This window comes from Humulus lupulus, chromosome 1 (genome assembly GCF_963169125.1).
Source record: "Humulus lupulus chromosome 1, drHumLupu1.1, whole genome shotgun sequence".
NCBI classification, from domain to species: domain Eukaryota; kingdom Viridiplantae; phylum Streptophyta; class Magnoliopsida; order Rosales; family Cannabaceae; genus Humulus; species Humulus lupulus.
In genome coordinates, this window is record NC_084793.1 from 189,917,760 (window position 1) to 189,938,182 (window position 20,423).

The 20,423-nt window shown below is 42.0% G+C and overlaps 1 long non-coding RNA gene across 1 annotated transcript; it reads left to right on the plus strand.

The window, feature by feature from the left end:
- Positions 1-372: 372 nt before the first annotated feature.
- LOC133801662 (uncharacterized) lies at positions 373-4,927 on the plus strand. The gene is made up of 2 exons (XR_009876909.1): positions 373-1,309; positions 1,405-4,927. It is a non-coding gene; the product is annotated as an uncharacterized LOC133801662 (long non-coding RNA).
- The last annotated feature ends 15,496 nt before the right edge of the window (positions 4,928-20,423 follow it).

The following is a 20,423-nucleotide window of genomic DNA, read 5'->3' on the forward strand; positions in this document are numbered from 1 at the left end:
AGAACTGATAAGTGAACAAAATTATATATTTTCAAGTATTATTTGGGTTAATATATTTTTAATTAGGGGTACAATGAAATTTCCAATGAGTACTGAGAATATCATGCCATTGGAAACAATTTCTAATTCAGGTATCACTAACCCTAAGACGAGAACCGAGTGGAACCAAAGGGCAAAGACTCACCCCATTGCCCGGATTGGAAAAAACCTGAATGATGAAGGGATTATTTAGAGATTTATGGCTAATATAGGCTCCACGATAAATTAAATGTTGGATATCCCACATGTGAAGCTATGCAAGTCAAGAACACCACATGATGACCCCGGGGTAAACCGACTCCCTTGGCCCAATGACATTAGAATGGAAAAGTTTGTGGAGAAATTAATGGGCCCAATACAAGTTTACAAGTGTGAAGCCCAGAGTACCATTTTTCATGACTTGGTGGACCTAATTGAAAGGATCCATGGTACAAGGGGACCACAAAAAAGAAAAGGCCAACTTATGTTTGACACCAATCATAGGCCTTGGCCCACATGATGAAGAATCAACAAAGCAAGATGCGAATGAAGATAATGGTAATGGTGGTAAGAACTTCATTGATGTGGAGATCGCATTGGACCCAAATTTACACATCGGCGAGGAGGCGACCCTTATCAAGCCCCCCCCAACCCAATGGAGCTACCTTCGTGGAACTGCCGGGGAATGGCACGAACCCCGACAACCCAAGCCCTAAAAGCTCGGATAGAAAGAATAAAAAAAGATTGTGTGTTCCTCGTGGAAACAAAAATCCTAGGGGAAAACATGAAATGAGTGGGAAGGAGATTGGGATTTGTTCATGATGAAGCCGTAAATTCTAGAGGTTTGGCAGGCAGTATATGTTTGTTACGGAAGGAAGACATGTGGCCGAGTATTACCACCTTTACTAGATAACATGATCAAAGCTTGTGTTTGGGAAGTAGAGGAAGCTATGCAATGGACTTTGTTTGCTACCTATGGGACCCCGTATGATGCTTAGAAGCAGGATTTCTGGGGAGACCTCAAGGCAAAAGTTAGTCTATGTGAAACTCCTTGGGAATTGAGGGGGACTTGGATGTCTTTCTATCAGAAAATGAGAAGTAAGGTGGCAACAAAGTAAGCTCAAATGATACTGAAATCTTGAGAGATTTCTTGACAGGTTCGGGAGGAATTGACCTGGGTTGCAGGGGAGGCCGATTTACATGGAAAAATAACATATTCAAGGGTGGCTTAATCAGAGAATGACTAGACAGAGCCATTGTGTCAAATGATTGGGTCCCCCTCTTCCCAAAGGTAGAAGTGCAAAATATCCCTATCTCAATCTCTGACCACAACCCATTCCTCATGGATTCCCTTATGGATAAAACTTCTGTCTCTAAACATTTCAGGTTCTATGAGGCATGGTCTAGGGATGGTAGTTGTCAGGAAGTTATAGCTAAGGATTGGGGTCAAGAAACTCAGGTACTCGGGCCTCAACGACTATTCATAAATCTGGAAAACACAGAGAGAGCCTTACAGGCGTGGAACAAAAAGGTGTTTGGAAAACCAGAGAAAAAAAATCAGAATGATTGAAGAAAAGATAGGTTGGATTCAACAACAACCCATGAGTGATGCACTTATTGCCAAGGAGGAAGGTCTACAAATTGTATTGAAAGAATTGTGGAAGCAAAAATAGCTAGTTTGGAGGCCGCAATCTAGAGAATTGTGGCTTCAAAAAGGGGATAGAAACAAAAGATTCTTTCACGCTTCTACCATAATAAGCCGTAGAAGAAACCACACATGAGAACTTAGAGACATGAATAGGAAGTTGAAGGAAAAATGAAACGAAATGGCAGACATATAAAATAACTTCTTCATTGGTTTGTTCAATTCAAGTGACCCTCAAATCAGTGAAGAGCTGGAAATCATTTATTGTAACAAGATCATGGGGGAAGAGAATCTAAGACTGTGCAAAATTCCTAGCAGAAACTGCATCCAAAGGACATTACTCGAGATGCATCCTTTGAAAGCTTTGGGACCTGATGGTATCTCAGGATGTTTTTACAGTCAATATTGAGAGAACATTGGGAACTGAGTTACTAAATATATGCAAGATTTATTTAGAACTTCCACTTTGGACCCGAGACTGAAGTACTCATTCTTATGCCTTATTCCAAAAACTTTGAAGGCAGAAGTTATGGAAAGCTTTTGTCCAAATAGTTTATGTAACTTTGTCTACAAAATCATTTCTAGGATTTTATCGAATAGACTCCACAGAGTGATGGATAGGATCATATCCCCGTTTCAATTTGGGTTCATCCCAGGAAGGTGGATTACGGAGTCTTCCATTTTGACCCAAGAGCTTGTTCACACGATAAAAAAAGAAAAGGGTAAGGGAGGGATCATGGCCATCAAAATGGATATGCATAAGCCTATGATAGAATGGAGTGGAAGTTTTTACTACGAGTGCTACGTGCTAATGGCTTCAACGAAATTTTTTTGCAGCCTTATTATGAGTTGTGTCACTTCAGTATCATTCTCTGTTTTATTGATTGGTTCTCTGCTGAGAAAGTTCTATCCTCAAAGGGGTTTGAGACAAGATGATCTATTATCCCCATTCTTGTTCCTTTTATGTAACAAAGTGTTGTCAAAACTAATTTCATGAGAATAGAACTGCAGAGAGGTTCAAGGGATAAAAATAGCAAGAACAACCCCTTCCATATCGCACTCGATGTTAGTAGATGACAACATCTTATTTGGCAGAGAAGACAAGGAGGTGACAGTCCTCAATGACTGCGTAAAAAAGTATGAAGCTTGGTCAGGCAAAGATGCAACAAGCAGAAATCTAGTATCCTCTTTTCGAACAACCTCAAGCCAAGTAAGGATGGAATTAAGAAGAATATTACAATTGGAAGATGTAAAAGGAAATGAGAAACACCTGGGCAACCCTTTCATTTTACAGAGGAAAAAAAGAAAAGACTATGAAAGGCTCAAAGAGAGGATGATGGTAAAGCTAGAGGGTTGGTCAATGAAAACACTATCCAATGCTGGAAAAAAAGGTCATGATCAATGTAGTTGTAGGTAATATACCTATATACACAATGTCCACTTTCCAGGTATCAATTAGTGTTTGCTGAGAGTTGGATGCATTAGTTAGAAAATATTAGTGGATAGGGGACATAACCAAAAATCGTTTTGTTGCTACAAAAGCTTGGGATAGTGTTTGTCAATCGAAAATATGTGGAGGGTTGGGGTTATTGAAATTTGAGGACACTAATAGAGCATTACTTGCAAAATTGGCTTGGAATGTGGCTGCTAGACATGATAAACCATGGGTTAAGTCGATGCTAGCGAAATACTGTAGAAAAAAGTCCTTTTGGGAAGTTGGGCATAAGGCTTCAGGCTCAGGCACATGGAAAGGGATTGTGAGTGTGAAGAATATCATCACAAGAGGTAGCTCAAGTATAATTGGTGATGGCAGGAAGAAGACATTCGATACCAACCATGGATACCATAGCTAAAGTACAATGAATTTAGGGACACAATGGAGACAATTTGACAAAGGGCTCCTCACTTGAAGGTGTTGTCTGACTTATTTATGGATGAACGCAGAGAATGGAATACTCCCATGCTTTATGATCTGTTTGGACAGACTGTGGGTGAATAGATAAGAAAAAATCAAATACTGCAACAAAGGGAGGAGGATTTGGTGGTGTGGAAAATGGATACTAATGGAACTTTAAACATGAAAGAGACTTAATGGGAATACCAAGGATATAGATTTAATGAGTGCGATCCAATTTGAAGGAAGATATGGAAACCACACATTCACCCAAGACACGATATAATATTGTGGATGGCTATTTCGGGGCACCAAGGGAAAGCTTAGGTTTATGAAGAAGCACACATGTCCAATACCTAAAGAGGAACGAGAATCAGAGGTTTGCCTCTTTATCAAGTGTCCCTTAGCTAGAGCTTTATGGTTTTCCAGTCCTCTCAATGTGAGGATAGATCCAATTCATGCAGAAAAACTCAAGGAATTCATTAACATTCTTTTGGACTCAGTGGAAGGAATTTCTAAAGTGAATCTCCTTACAATGAAAACTTGCATCGTAGATGTGGTATGGAGAGCAAGAAACCAGGCGTGGAAATTTGGAGCCAAACCAGATTTAGACGATTTGCAATTCCAAGTGATGGCGAGGTACAAGGAATTCCCAGAACAACAAAATGAATGGTGTGATACTCCAAGGAAAGTTGAGAAAAAGGAGAGTCAATTAATTATTTGTATCCCCGTGGATATGATAATATTCGTTGATGCATCTCATAAGTCAGAGGAGACAGGAATAGCAGCAGTTACCACTCAAAAAGATGCTTGGTTTTGGTGGTCATCATGCACAAAAGTCCAAACCATAAACCTTCTACATGGTGAAAGTTAGCAATTCAGCATGCACTTACATGGGCCAAGAAGGAGGGATGGCAGAGGATAACTATATTTTTAGACTTCTTAGTGCTAGTGAAGGCACTAACTGAGGAAGGAAATTGCCTTGATTGGAAGCTCATGTCATGTTTTTACAGTATTAAGAATTTAGTTAGTAGTTTTTGGGTATGTATGTTTCAGTATGTAAGGAGAGTGGATAACTGTGTAGCGGATGGTTTGGCTGAAACAGTTAAAGTATCTAGCAATTGTGCCAATGTTTCTCAAAGGAAGGGACCCCCTCCTGTGGTACCCATCTTAAATTATTGATTAATGAATGTTTGTTCCAGCAAAAAAAAAGGCATCATTTTGCATCAAGTCAACATTGTTTTGTATTTGCATTAAGCCGGAATCGTTTCACATCGAGCAGGCATCGATTCCGAGTAGATTGATGCCAATGCAAAATGATGCCAATTCGATGGTAAAATGATCCTTGCTTGATGAAACATTATTTTCTAGACACCTACTTATAACATTCAAATCACAAACTTGTTCGCGTATTAAGTACTTGCAAATTAGATACAAAATAATGCAAAATTGAAGCCATATTGGCATTGCATAATATACATATATGTTACGACTCAAATTTACTAATAAGGCTTAGGGCCTTCATTAGGGGGCCAAGATGGAAAATTTTGAAATTATGTGATATTTATGTGTATCATTATGTGATTATGTGAGTTATATCATAATATGACTTGATATGCATGTTTAGGTGTATTAAATATGCATGTGAACCCATTTATGATTAATTGAGTGATTTTCATATTTTGGCCAGGTATATTTGGCATATATGTGATATATGTGTGGTGCTTCATTATTATTTGGTTATGCTAGGGTTACTCAGCACGAGACGATCCTAGGAGGTAAGCTAGTGGGAGAGTCACAACAGGATTCATACTTGACTCGGAGTGAGTCAAGGAACATTTTGGGTATTTAGCACATTACCCAGATATTGGGTAATGGGAATAAATATTTGATGATAAATTGCGAGTTAGTGAGATCAGGGGGAAATTTTGGGAATTTTTACAATTTTAAACCCGGGGGGGGCGTTTTCGGGACCCCGAGCATTAGGATTTGATTGAGGCTACTTAAGCTTGAAGTAACTTGTCAGAAACATAAAAAGAACGTTCAGAACGTTCTCTCTTCCTCTCATTCTCTTTTCGTCATTCGATCACATTTTCGAAGGAAACTTGAGTTTTAGGACTCAGATTCAAGCGAGGATCGAGGCATAGCGATTCTAAGGAAGATTAGAAGCTTATTAGCTGGAGGATTTAGTTGAGAAACAACTGAATCAGAGGTAATCCAAGTTTTAAGTTCTTAATTTTTAAAGTTTTTAAGCTTCGATTGGAATTTATGTTTGATGAGTTTTTGGATGAATTGAAGCTTGAATTTTATTAGTTTGGGAGATTAGGATGTTTGGGAACTTTAATTTTGAGATTTGGATATGTTGGGGTCAGATTTGGAGCTTTGAAGCTCGAAGAACACGAAGAGAGAAGCCCAGAAATTCAAAGTTTTGGTTTGGGCGTTGTAGCGCTACAACGTTAGGTGCTCTGTTTTGGGGGGTTTTGGTTCTACTTGTAGCGCTGTACCGCTACATAGTCTTTAGAATGGGGGTTTTTTTTAGTAATTTTTGGGGTTTTGACCCGAGGGCTCGGGGGTTGATTTCACCACCCTGTTTGGTGGGATTGGAGGTTCCGAGAGCGCGGGATTGGTCCCGGGATTTGGGTTTTGGAACTTGAAATCATTGAAACACCGTTTATAGTTGTGACTAGGTTATTGCTAGGGGATTGGAATCAGGATCATGCTTGTGGCTCATTTATTGGTAACATGTGCTTGGACCAAAGGTAAGAAAACTGCACCCAGTATGTGATGCATAAGATACATGAGATTAGGGCATGGCATGAATGTTGAATATGATATTGATCAGAGCTTGAGTCTCTCTAATTATGCATGATTATAATTATGCTTCTGATTAATGATTAAGCATGCTAAATGCCTTATATCTGAATATTTGACATATGATATATGTCTGTTTGCATTACCTCATTGATGAAGCATTGACTTATTAGTCAGAGATCGACATTGGTGTCCGTATTGATTGTGAAGCTGTGACTTATCAGTCAAGATCAACAGTAGTACTGAGCACTGGTCGTATGGTATTGGCTTATGAGTCAAGAACGGTATTAGCGTGTTTAACGCAAGCCGAAAAGATTAGATCTAATCGACATAAGCATTATCATCATAAACATGAAATGCTTGACCAACCTTCGATGAAAACAAAAGCACTTGTTTAGTCTAAAGGCTAGTTACTTAGAGCCAGGGCCAAAAGGCTTAGGGGACTACAACGTCACATGGCTGTGGGTGCTGAGCCCAAGTTCGTGACTCATTCATTAGTTTCTTAACTGATTAGGGTGCATAGCCCAGAGTATGACTCATTAGTCACCTATTCAGAGTGTGACTCATTAGTCACCTATCTCAGAGAGCGACTTATTAGTCAACTATTTAGAGATAGACTTATCAGTCATCTATACAGAGATAGACTTATCAATCATCTATACAGAGATAGACTTATTAGTCATCTAAACAGAGTATGACTTATTAGTCATCTATTCAGAGAGAGAGAGAGCGACTTATTAGTCTTTTACCTCAGAGAGACTTATTAGTCATCTACCTCAGAGTGAGAGACTTACTAGTCATCTACTCAGAGCGCAAGACTCCACAAACATTTATTTGTACCTGCTTGCATGCATGTGTAGGGTTATTACTGCTATGCATGCTTATTGTGATTCAGTGACATGTTATTACTTGTTCATGAGCATATTAAGTTTTCTTGCTGAGCTTCGGCTCACGAATGCTATGTGGTGCAGGTAAAGGCAAAAGAAAGCTGGACCATCCTTGAGTTGGAGAGCTTAGGTGACGATGTGTACATATGCGGCTGCTCGACCACCACGATCGAGGGTTTAAAGAGGAACTAGGGTTAAACCCTAATTTGCCGCTTAGGTCAGCTGGTTGTAAATATTTTGTTGTAATTAATCTTTAAAATATATTTTCGGGATCCCAATGTATATAGTAAACGTTTTAGTGAAACGTTGTACCTTTGACCAAATTTTTTAACCCTAAATCGTTAATCATACTTAGTTACACGATTATGACCAAATGGCTCGGTTAGCGAGTTTAGCACTGTTTAAAATGCACAACGTAACGATCATTGGGTAGTAGGGTGTTACAATATATATGTATGTATGTATGTATGTATGTATGTATGTATGTATGTATGTATGTATGTATGTATATATATATATATATATATAAGGGGACGACTATAGTGGGGGCATGCATTTTGCCCTCACTGGTAGGGGCATCTCTCTTTTTGGCATGTGAAATTTTTTTTAATCCAATTTTTTCATATGACGGTGTACATTATGGTTATTTAGGACCTTCCACAAATTTTTTAAAAATTTAGAATAATTTACAGTACTGAAAACAAGCTTCAAAATAACTTATTTCATGTGCGTATAAAACAAACTTTAAAACATCATGTTTTTTATTTTCGGCACTGTAAATTATTTAAAATTTCCCAAAAATTTATTAGGGATTCTAAATTACTACATTTTACACTGTCATATAAAAAAATTTCGATTGTAATCTATTCATGTACCAAAAACACGAAAATGCGAAAACAAGTTTTAGGCTTGTTTTATACGCGCGTGAAACAAATTATTTTGAAATATTTTTTCAGCACTGTAAATTATTCAAAATTTCCTAAAAAATTGGTGGGATGCCTACTATAACTACACTGTACACCCTCATGTAAAAAAAATTGAGTTATAATTTCTTCACGTACTAAAACCAGAAATGCCCCTACTGGTGGGGGAAAAACCCATGCCCCTACCAAATAATTTTCCTATATATATGTATATACTTGTTGACTAGCTATTTTGTTAACAAATACTTAAAACAAAACTTAAAGAAATGAAAGTTGAGACACAAAGTTTTACGTGGTTCAGGTTATGAACTAACCCTAGTCAACAAGTCACTTGTATTTAGGATGATAAAAGCTTGCAAATGTCAAGCTTCTATGGAGGTTTTCAGGCATTGTTTTGGCAATGCTCTAATTACAAAAAGATAAAATTTGGGATCCCTTTACAGTGTGCTCTAGCCCTATTTATAAATGGCAGATGGCAATTAATTCCTTAATGAGGGCTAATTACAATTATCCTCCCTTAATGGGGACTTAAATGTACAATAAATAGTAAATTCTTTCAGTTAATGTGCTGATGGGACCTTGCGTATCTCAGTGGGCCCAATACGCAGTACCATCCCACTACTTTATTGGGCAACACGCTCCTGACAGTGTCCATAGGGTAGTAGCACATTTTCCCATGTTAGGCGGCGTCGTGAGACATCCTGCTTGTTGCTTGTATGAGATTGACACAACGATCAGTGTAACAATCAGTATCAGATGGCTGCTTGTGGTCTAGGGTCACTGTTCTTGACATCTGGCAGCTTTGTTCCACGTCTAGAGGATGGATCTCGCAGACCTGGAGGACTTGAATATAAGAAACTGACTTGCACTAAGGCTTGGAACAATATCCTTGAACATGGTCCTCGGGAAGTAGCATTCTCATGAGGACATACTCCTCCGGTGGTGGTGAACTGTGATTGGAGGCAAGGCTTACCTTTTGTGGAGCCCCAAGGGACTTAATCAGCTTCTGTGAAGAGTTAATTACTCTTTAATTTGTGCCATGTGTCATTTAGTGAAAACACGGACAACATTTTCCCCCCAAGTCTTTACTCATCCTAGGATAGTGCAGACTTTATTTAAGCAGCATAATTATAGGGGATGTACTTGGGTTGAGACGGTTGGGCATCCTTAGGGCTTGATACCTCTAAAAAGGTGACACCATGTGTTGAATCCCTATTGTTGGGTCCACTAATCGATGCCATTTAATGAGGGGTCTTTTCTGTGCCCAAGACGTCTATTCCATACCCGAGACGTCCTTTCACCTTTCTGTTCATGATCAAAGCCTTGAAAAATGTGACTGTTGGATCACGCTTGAATACCTTCTCCCTAGGTGATCAATGATTGGGATTAAATTATGTTCTGTCCACACACACTAGAATATATTGAAACTTTTCCTCCCTCATGTTTCACTTTTGCATTATGAAATTTCCCACTTCCAGAGCTCTAAAAAACCTCATTTCGCCAAGAACTCATTCGTTGCTCTCAACAATTATTCATTTGTCTATCATGGAATGCTGGAGGAGGACAAAATACTTTTGGGTTAACCAGACAGTATTTTCACATTTGCACAAGGCTTAGCACCTACATGCGCTTTATCTCGAGTAAGTAATCCTTTATCACTTCTCTCTATATGTATGTTCTTGTGCACTATGGGATTTTCTGGGTTTTTGTTTGTGCTAGTGAAACAGTTAAGGTTTAGAGGTTAGGTTACTTTTTTTTATCCTTATTTTGGGCCCTTGTTTGTGTTGAAACAAACTATAAGTGGTTGTATTTGCATTTTTGGAACCTTTTCACGTCTTTTGGTATCCACTGGTTTTTGGGAAATCCCCAGATTCCAGTGATGGTCGTGAGCTTCCACTGGCGTCTTCGGGGACTATTTGTGGGGCTCCGGGGACACTCCTCAATTAGAAAAATTTCCATTTTTAGTCATCGAGCAGTTGTCTTAGGGTATTCTCCTGTTTTGGCCATTATCCTTGGGTCAAAGCGCTAACTGCATGGTTTTTGTTGAACATGTCTGAAGAGATGCACGAACTACACCAGCAAGGTTTCTACGCATTCGACAGGGAGTTACTTGCGATGGCCATAGAAGAAGGTAGACAACCAAAGGAGAGACTTGCATCGGCTAGGCACAAGCTTAGGCCATGGTGGTGAGGGAAGTTGCTCAGGTAGCAAAGAGACCAACAATTGGTGGAAAATTTCTGATGGAGGAGGAGGCGAACATAGCTCTAACTCGTCATTCTACACAAAAGTACGAGGCCTCGGGATTTGAGGTGGAGTAGATCCAAAGCAAGTTGAAACATCTCGGGGCCATGGATCACATCATAAGACACTACGAGATCAGGGAGGAGTGCCTTGTCCGCCTTTGCCAGGACACAGAGTGGTCGTAGTGTGCATGGTCTCGGGGCCTGGAGCTAGTCGCATCTCCAGGCAAGAGTAGCCTTACACCTCCACTAGTACTTTGTGAACTTCTTGAAGTACATGGGGATTGCTCCATTCCAGCTGTCCCCTAGTGGATACAAGGCCCTTACGGGCCTGCATGTCCTTTACCGAAGGAGAGAATGGCCCGAGCCTTCTCTCACTGAGATCATATATCTCTACAGCTTCTGGGCACGCCCAAAGAAGAGGATGGGTGACCTCGGCAGGTTTTACACCCTGATGAAGTATGCCAATATGACGTAAAGGCTCCCCATCACAACGAGAGCCATGCACGAGATTACAAGGACCATTTCTTTTTCACAAATGGCTTCTCGACACGGGCTAACCTAACCCTTCTCCTATTTTGACTCTTCAAACTTTATAGTTCTTCAAAGTTGCAAGAAAAGTATAACTATTTAATAAATAAATAAATAATTAATAATATAAATTAGTCCCATTATTAATAATATATATTAATAGATTTTTTTATGTAAAACTATTATATCTTAATTGTATATATCTCTTCTATATAAAAAGTGTGGAGATAACATATTTTTTTTTTTATTTTAACGGTGTTTTATTTTTTTTTCCGTTAACTTTAACAGAATATTCTTATATTTAGCGGTAGATTATAAACATGATTTAAACTTAATTAAATTAAATAAATTAATTAATTAAAATTAGATATTTTTGAGATATTTTACAATAGTAATTATTTAAAAGTAATAAAACTATATATTTTATAACTTAAATAAAATTTAATTAAACTTAAACTTAATATTATATTAAACATATAATATAATCTTTTGTGGTCTATGCCAAATTAAAAAACTAGAACAAACATAAACTTAAACAAAAATAAATAAATAAATTAGTTAAAACAGGATATTTTAAAGATATTTTATGATAATTTAAATAATTAAATTATATTTATTTAAAAATAATAAAGACATATATATCATTTTTTTTATTCTTATAAATTTGTGTCATAGTTTTTTTTCTTTATCAAATTCACCAAAGGACATTGTGAGACACATTAGAAACTAAAAATAATTGATGCATGTATACTATTGTCTACACTATGACTTTTTCTATTTCTATTATTAATTTCTTTTTAAATATTATTGTATTTTATATATATGTCAATTAGTCATGTAAATATATATATGTTATAAAAAAAACAGGCATGGATGACATGACAGACATTTAATATACGTGGCTGACATCTGGCAGGATTCTTGCTCGACTATCGACCAAGAAGATATCTATGGCACAATGCTCAATGTCTATATACGACCAGCCTGGTCGTATACACGCTATATACGAAGAAAATATTATGAAGTTATGATCGTATCCGAAATGATCTCCCATGATTTCCTGAGTATCCGATTATTTAGGAAAGAATATCTGTAACAAATTAATATAACCTTCCTTGAGCCTATAAATAGAGAAAGGTAGCTCAAGGAAAGGGACTTTTGGGCTTTCGAATTATCTGAGATCAGAGTTATCATATTTGATACATTTTTTTGTTCTTTAGAGGTTGGTGAAACTCATTGAACCCTAGTTCTTTGATCACTCCTGTGAATCCTATATCAATAACAACTCAAGTGGACGTAGGCTATTACCAAACTTTGGGGCCGAACCACTATAAATTCCTATGTGTTTTATTATGTTTGTCATCACATTCATTTCAACGTATTTGTCCACATCAAGCATATTCGACTCCGTGTTAGTTGGCTAAAATCAGGGTCAACATTCTAGTGCTTTCATTGAGAGCTTGATATAGTATCGTTGAAATATCAATGGCGAAAATTACCAAAAAAACTGGACAGGCGGCTAGCGCTGCACCATCTTACCCGCCTCCTCCTCCTCCAAACGTGACTGAGGATGAGCCACATTTGGAATTCGATGAGGAAGAAATGGATTCCGAGACGCTGAGGAATACCCTGGGGGTATTGCAAGATGAACTGGCTAATCTGAGGGCTAGCCAGGAAAGTGCTGCCGAGACTATGGCACGGCAACAACAAGAGATTGAGTGACAGTGCTTGGAACTGAGTGAAAGGCAGGTGGAGATGGACCGCCGTCAGAGGGAGGCCATGGCAGCCCTCGAAGCAGCCCTACAGCTAGCTAGGAGTTAGGCTGCGCTTGTATCGTAGCCTAATCAACCTACAAATGGGCCGCCCCAAAGGGGTCCTAATCCTAGCCCGCCCATCCAACCCTCGAGCCCCCAAAGGCCCGAGCAGCCATCGGTGCCTCAGGACGATGTCCCGCTGAGGGACCCTGAGGCACAGCCTCCATCCCAAGCTGGTCACGACAATCCCCCGCAACAAAGGCAGAATAGGGCCGGGTAGCCGCCTCGCAGTCCTAGATGCCATAGGGGCGACGAGCCAAACCCTCCGAGCAGAGGACATCGTCCTCCTGGTAACAGAAGGAACTCAGAGTCAGGCTCTGCGGTCTGAGGCCCCCCACGACATGATAATGCGCGGGGACCTACCGACCAACGCAGGCCACCCTCTAACGCTCGGGAGTTTCCTGCCCGGGAAGGCAACCGAGGGAACAGTCGATCCCATCATAGCCAATCCAGATTCAGAGATGGCCATGATTATTGTTATACCCAGATTTCGAGCCATAGTAAATATGACCTCGAAAGCTGAGTTCGCAACAAATGGTCTCGTGAGGATTAGAGTGATCTAGGATTGTAAGTCGAGCCTGCAAAGTATGATATATGATCTCGAATGCGGTGATCTCGAAATGATCTCGATCTCGAAAGGTAGTTCCGAGAATACCTTCATCTTTAGGAACTTCGGAGCATGGGTCTTGAGCTCGATATCCCATCTCGAAAGCAACGTTAGCTCGGGAGATGTTAGTGGCTCGCATAATGACATGAAACCTGAAATGCTAAAGTCTTGGAGATACGCTATAACCACCTTGAATATCTACAAGTATTGTAAACATGAGATGTAATCCTCATTTATTGATGTAAATCCCCAAGAATCGTGGGATGTTATTTAGTCAGTTATGCGTTCCCTGGTCATCAGGGACGTTTCCTTTTTTATCTGATTAAAGGCATTTAAAGCCATTTATTTTTATTCACAAAAGAGTAACTACCCAAAATATGTGGGATAGTATTCTGCATCCTTCTCTATAAATAGAGAAGCCATGCACCATTGTAAAGGACCGAAGTTCTGATCCTTGAGAGAAAACTCTGTAGAATTCATGCTAAAGAATTGTTCAGAGATAATCTTGAGGTTAATAACAGAGACTCGTGGACTAGGCAGATTTAACTGCTGAACCACGTAAAAAACCGTGTGTTTGATTCGTTTGTTTCTTTTGGCCATTGTCTTTAATTGTTTACGTGCTCTCTTCTTTTATCTGTTGACGAAAAACGGCTTCAACAGTTTGGTGCTTTCATTGAGAGCCTCAAGCATCCATCCCTGAGAGATTCATGGCTGCAAACAATCAAAACACTCCTGAAGAAAATTACCCAAGGCGTCCTGGAAAACAGCCAATGGAGAACCCGGACGCTGATGAAAGGAGTGGGTCCTCTGATTCCCGGGGACCACCTCCACAACCAAGGGATGAGGACATGTACTATAACCCTGAACGTTATGTCCCTATTGTAGAATTGGAGAATCGGTAGCTGAAACAGTTGTTGGCAGAAGCCAACAAACGTAACGAGGAGTTGACTAGGATAGCCGCAGAGGCGCAGGTGGCTCAGCCCCCGCCTCCACGCGAAGACCAAGTCCCTCCTCCAAGGGACGTGCACGTTCCTCCCCGGAGGCCCCGTGGACGTCCACGAAAAAATGCTGCCACAAGGAGGCCGGCACAACCTCCAGCACCAGCAGAGCCATCTGCTCCTTCTAGGCCTCAGAGGAGTACCCGAGCTCGGGTGTCGCCTAATCCACCTGTGGGAGTGCCTGCAGGAACTGAGAACAACCGAGCTCCTGCCGAGGCTCGGACTCAGGTTCCTGGTAGTGCACCGAACGAAACTGGCCCATCTCGGGCAAATTCTGGACCCTCTAGGCCGAGGCAAGGATGACAACCACCGTCACCAATACGGTTCCCTCCGTCTCCCATAAGATATCCTTCACCTCCCCGCAGAAACGCTCAACCTGTTTGAGATCAGGATCAAGGGCGTGTGGGGGAAAGACAAGGAAACAGGGAGACGTTCCAGGAGCGGAGAGGCGCGCCATCTGAGAGAAGTCAGACGTCCCGATCTCGCACTGTGGAGACAAGGCGACGTAGAAAGGATCCACCACGAAATGACCGATCAATGAGTTTCACCAGTGATGAGTCCGGAGAAACTAGGTCTGTCAGTAAACACGACCGGGGTCGTAAAAATACCGGAAATCACAAGAGACATCCTGACCTGCGAAATCATCTGAATCAGAGCAGGGGGAAAGGAGATCAGACAAATCCGGATCTAAGGAATCATCTGAATGGGCGTAGAGATCCCTCACGGAGACGCGAGCCTGGGATCGCGATTAATGACTATCAATTCCAGGCACCACCTAAGGACCTAGTCCAAGAAAGGATTGATCAGCTCGAAAAAGTCTTTAGGCTTTTGAAGAATGAACGAGGGAGTGGTCGGTACGAGGACTCTGATGAGGAGCTCGAGCCGTTTGCTCCCAATATTTCTAACACTCAGTTTCCTCAAGGGTTCCGGATTCCTCACGTCCCAGCGTTTGAAGGAAAAACCGACCCATGTAGCCACCTAAGTACATTCAACACTATTATGAGAGCCAGTAACATAGGTTACGAGCTCAGGTGCATGTTGTTTCCGACATCATTGGCCGGACCTGCCAAGAGTTGGTTCGAGAAGTACAAGAGACACTCGATAACTTCGTGGGATCAATTGTCTAGAGACTTCAAGAAGTAGTTCCGGGCTATGATGGGAGTCAGACCAGAGGCGTCCACTTTGACTAACGTCCGGCAACAGCCAGGTGAAACACTAAAAAGCTACCTGACAAGATTTAATCTAGAGGTCGCCCGAGCATGAGATGTGGACGACAGTGGGCATTTGATGGCTATCCGAGCTGGTGTGTTGCCTGGAAGTGCCCTTTGGGATGACATGCAAGGAAAACCGGTGAGGTCAATAACCGAGTTTAATAAGCGGGCGCAGAGATTTGTCAATGTAGAGGAGGCGAGTTCAACGCTAAAAGCAACCTCGCAAACCGAAACTACAACGATAAACATTAACTCCGCCTCAACCTCGGCTGATCCAGTAACTTCACAGCCTACCTCAGAGAATCCCTCTAAGAGGAAAAAGAGCGAGGGAAATAACCCCGAGGCTGAAGGGGGAAAGAAAAAGAAAGGAGAAAGGTATTACTCCATATATAAAGTACACACCGAGCTCAACGAGTCTCGGGAAAATATATACCTGGCTAATGAAAACCAGGTCCCCTTCAGGCGTCCGGACCCTTTGAGGAATCAAAAGTCCAAGAGGGATTCCAGTAAGTATTGCCGGTTTCATAGGGACACCGGACGCACAACTGATGAGTCCCGACAGCTGAAAGACGAGATCGAAGGGTTGATCTCGAGAGGTTATTTCCGGCAGTATGTCAAAAACCAGAGTACTGGACAGACTACTGCCAGCCAGAGAGTAGCCGCGCTTCCAGCAGCACAGAATAATAACTCCCGATCTCAGGAAGAAGACAGGCCTCCGTCGATAGATGGAGAGGACGTAATAACCATCTCGGGAGGTCCTCATCTCGCAGGAGGGGGTAGAAATGCTCAAAAGCGATATGTGAATGAGCTGAAGACAGGGGACGGGTCTCCTTATGAACCCGAACCAAGGGCACCAAAAAGCCAAAGGGTTGAAACTCAACCTATAACCTTCACTGAGGAAGATGCCTCCCATGTCCAGTTCCCTCATCATGATCCACTTGTCATCACCCTGCAGCTTGCCAACAAAAGAGTGCGCCGAGTTCTCATAGACAATGGGAGCTCAGTAAACATTCTTTATAAAGCAACACTAGAGAAAATGGGACTCTCCCTTCGCGACCTGAAGGCTTGTGCAACCACTTTGTACGGCTTTTCTGGAGAAGGAACCGCCTGTATGGGGTCCATCGAACTCCCTGTGACCTTGGGAGACTATCCAGTCTCGGTGACCAAGATGATGGAGTTCGTGGTAGTAGAGTTACCATCTGCCTACAATGTATTGCTCGGGAGACCCGCCCTGGTCGGGCTGGGGGCAGTTTCATCTGTAAGGCATCTAGCCCTTAAGTTTCCAACTCCGAGCGGGGTCGGAACATTGAAAGGAGATCAATTGGCAGGAAGGGAGTGCTACAGCATTTCCTTGAGGGGAAAGAAACAAACGAGCGCTTAAGCACTCGTTGTCATACAAAATAAAGATGGGACAGTTTTAGAAATTGATGAGGAGATCGATCCGAGGATTGAGGAAAAGGTTGACCTCCAACCTTTGGAAGAGCTCGAAGAGGTTCAGCTCGAGGAAGCTGATCCCTCAAAGAAGGTGAAGGTCAGAAAACACCTCCAAGACGAATCAAAATAGCAATTAATTTGCTTTCTGAAGAAAAACCAGGATGTCTTCGCGTGGTCACACTCTGACATGGTGGGAATAAGCCCTAATGTAGCGAGCCACGCATTGAATATAGAAAAAAGCTTTCCCCCGAAGCAGCAAAAGTGAAGGCAGCTGGATGAGGACAGAAAGAAAGCGCTAAAGGAGGAAGTGGACAGGCTGAAAGCAAATAATTTCATAAGGGACGCTTTTTACCCTGACTGGGTGGCCAATCCAGTGTTGGTCCCGAAGCCCAATGGGACGTGGAGAACGTGCATTGACTACTCGGACCTCAACAAGGCCTGCCCAAAAGACAGTTTTCCCCTGCCGAGAATGGACCAGCTCGTAGACGCCACGGCGAGGCATGGTCTGATGTCGTTCATGGATGCCTATTCTGGATATAACCAGATTCCCATGCACGCCCCCGACCAAGAGCATATGAGCTTCATCACAGATAAAGGGCTCTACTGCTACAATGTCATGCCATTCGGACTCAAGAATGCCGGAGCCACGTACCAGCGGCTCGTAAACATGATGTTCTCAGAGCAAATAGGGAACAACATGGAAGTTTATGTTGATGACATGCTTGTAAAGTCTCAACTTAACAAGAACCATGTTGAAGACCTTGAAGAGTGCTTTGGCGTGCTCAGAAAGTACATCATGAAGTTGAATCCTCAGAAGTGCACTTTTGGGGTGTCTTCAGGGAAATTTCTGGGTTTCATTGTCAATTCTCGTGGGATCGAGGCTAATCCTGACAAAATAAAGGCCCTGATCGATATGCCTTCGCCTCGGAAACATAAAGATGTTCAAAGCTTGACTGGCAGGATGGCAGCTTTGAGCAGGTTCATCTCGAAGTCAACGGACCGCGGTCTCCCATTCTTCAACTTATTAAAAGGAAGTAAGAAGTTCGAATGGACAGATGAGTGCAAGCTAGCCTTTCAGGAGCTCAAAAAGCACTTAGCCGAACCACCCATCCTATCGAAGCCTGAGACGGGGGAAGTACTGTTCCTATACCTCTCAACTACCGAACACGCGATAAGCGCGGTGCTCGTACGAGAAGAAGAGAAATTACAGAAACCCGTCTACTATATCAGTAAAAGATTACTGGGGGCAGAATCAAGATATCCACTGATGGAGAAGCTCGCCCTCAGTCTAATCCACTCATCTCGCAAGCTCCGCCCTTACTTTCAGGCACATCCTATCCATGTACTGACAGATCAACCATTAAGGCAAGTCTTGTCTAAACCAGAGGCGTCTGGTCGACTCCTAAAGTGGGCTGTTGAGCTCGGACAGTTCGAGATCACCTACCATCCGAGAACGACCATTAAGGCACAAGCGTTGGCGGATTTCATAGTGGAGTGCACCGGTATAGCCGACGACGAGGTAACAACCATGGCCCATGAGCTGTGGAAACTTTACGTCGACGGGTCATCAAATGAAAATGGAGCGGGGGCAGGAGTTATTCTGATCACCCCTGCAGGGAGAAAATTTCACTCTGCGTTAAGGTTCGGCTTTAAAGCATCTAATAATGAAGCTGAGTACGAGGCTTTACTTGCGGGACTACGAATAGCAAAAGAGCTCAAGGCCAAAGCTATACATTGCTACAGCGACTCCCAGCTCGTGGTTAATCAAATCTTGGGAGAATACCAGGCTCGTGGCACAAAAATGGCAGCTTATCTGGAGAAGGCAAAGTCCGCATTAGAGTTTTTTGAGTTTTATGCAATCGAACAGGTTCCCCGAGAACAAAACTCAAATGCAGATGCCTTAGCTCGGCTCGCCACCTCCGCCGAAAATGAGGAGCTGAATGTTGTACCCGTAGAACACCTGTCAGCACCCAACATTACTGAGCCTGACGAGGAAGATGTGTGTATGATCGAGACAGAGCCGACCTGGATGAGCCCGATAGTTGAGTACCTCAAAAATGGAATTCTTCCAAAAGATCGAAATCAGGCTCGGAAACTAATGTATCAACTTCCTCGTTACACCATCCTGGACGGAAGGCTATACAGAAGAGGGTATTCCATGCCATTGCTCAGATGTGTAACTCCTCCCGAGGCAAAGAAGATTATTGAAGAAATTCATGAAGGGTTCTGCGGAGACCATACCGGGGGGCATAGCCTATCCAAGAAGGTTATACGCCAAGGATATTTCTGGCCAACCATTAAAACAGACTCTTTCGAGTACGTGAAAAAGTGCGACAAATGCCAGAGATTCGCCACGATAGCCCGAGCTCCACCTTCCGAACTAACCATGTTGACATCCCCATGGCCTTTTGCGGTGTGGGGCATCGACCTCATAGGCTCGCTCCCAACTGGCAAAGGAGGAGTAAAGTATGCTGTGGTCGCGGTTGATTACTTCACAAAATGGACGGAGGCTGAACCATTGGCGACCATAACTTCGAAGAAGATCCTAGATTTCGTGGTAAAGAACATCGTATGCCGATATGGAGTGCCAAGAAAGATTGTGTCTGACAACGGAACCCAGTTTGATTGCGACTTATTTACCAACTTTTGTAACAAGAACGGTATAATAAAGAGCTTTTCGTCAGTGGCTCACCCTCAGGCGAATGGTCAGGTCGAAGCCGTTAATAAAACTCTCAAAAGTTCTTTGAAGAAAAAGTTGGAAGAAGCAAAGGGACGATGGCCTGAGGAATTACCTCAAGTCCTTTGGGGATATAGAACTACAGCTCGGACATCAACTGGACATACCCCATTTTCTCTAGCATACGGCTGCGAGGCAATGTTGCCCATTGAGCTCGACATTCCAACGATTCGAACTCAGATTTACGACCAAAGTTCCAATCATACTCAGCTCGAAGAAACCCTAGACTTGATCGAAGAAAAAAGGGAGGAGGCTCAGCTGAGAAATGCTGCTTACCAACAACGAACCACAAGATATTTCAATAAAAGGGTTCGAGATCGAAAGTTCGGAGTAGGAGATCTGGTATTGAGACGCGTATTCTTAGCAACCCGAGATCCAGCAGCAGGAGTACTCGGGCCAAACTGGGAAGGACCATACCAGATAGAATCAGTCATCCGCCCTGGCGTATACAAACTTGCGAGATTAGATGGGAGCCTCATACCACGAGCATGGAATGGCGAACACCTTAGACCTTATTATCAATAGTATAGGAAAATTGTTGCCTGTAACCATGATTTTCTATCTATGTTAGTTTGTTTTTGAATTTCATCAAATAAAATGTCAACTTTGTTTCACATGTAATTTATTTTTATTTTTGCAAACTCTCTTAATTTAATAACCTATGGTCACACTC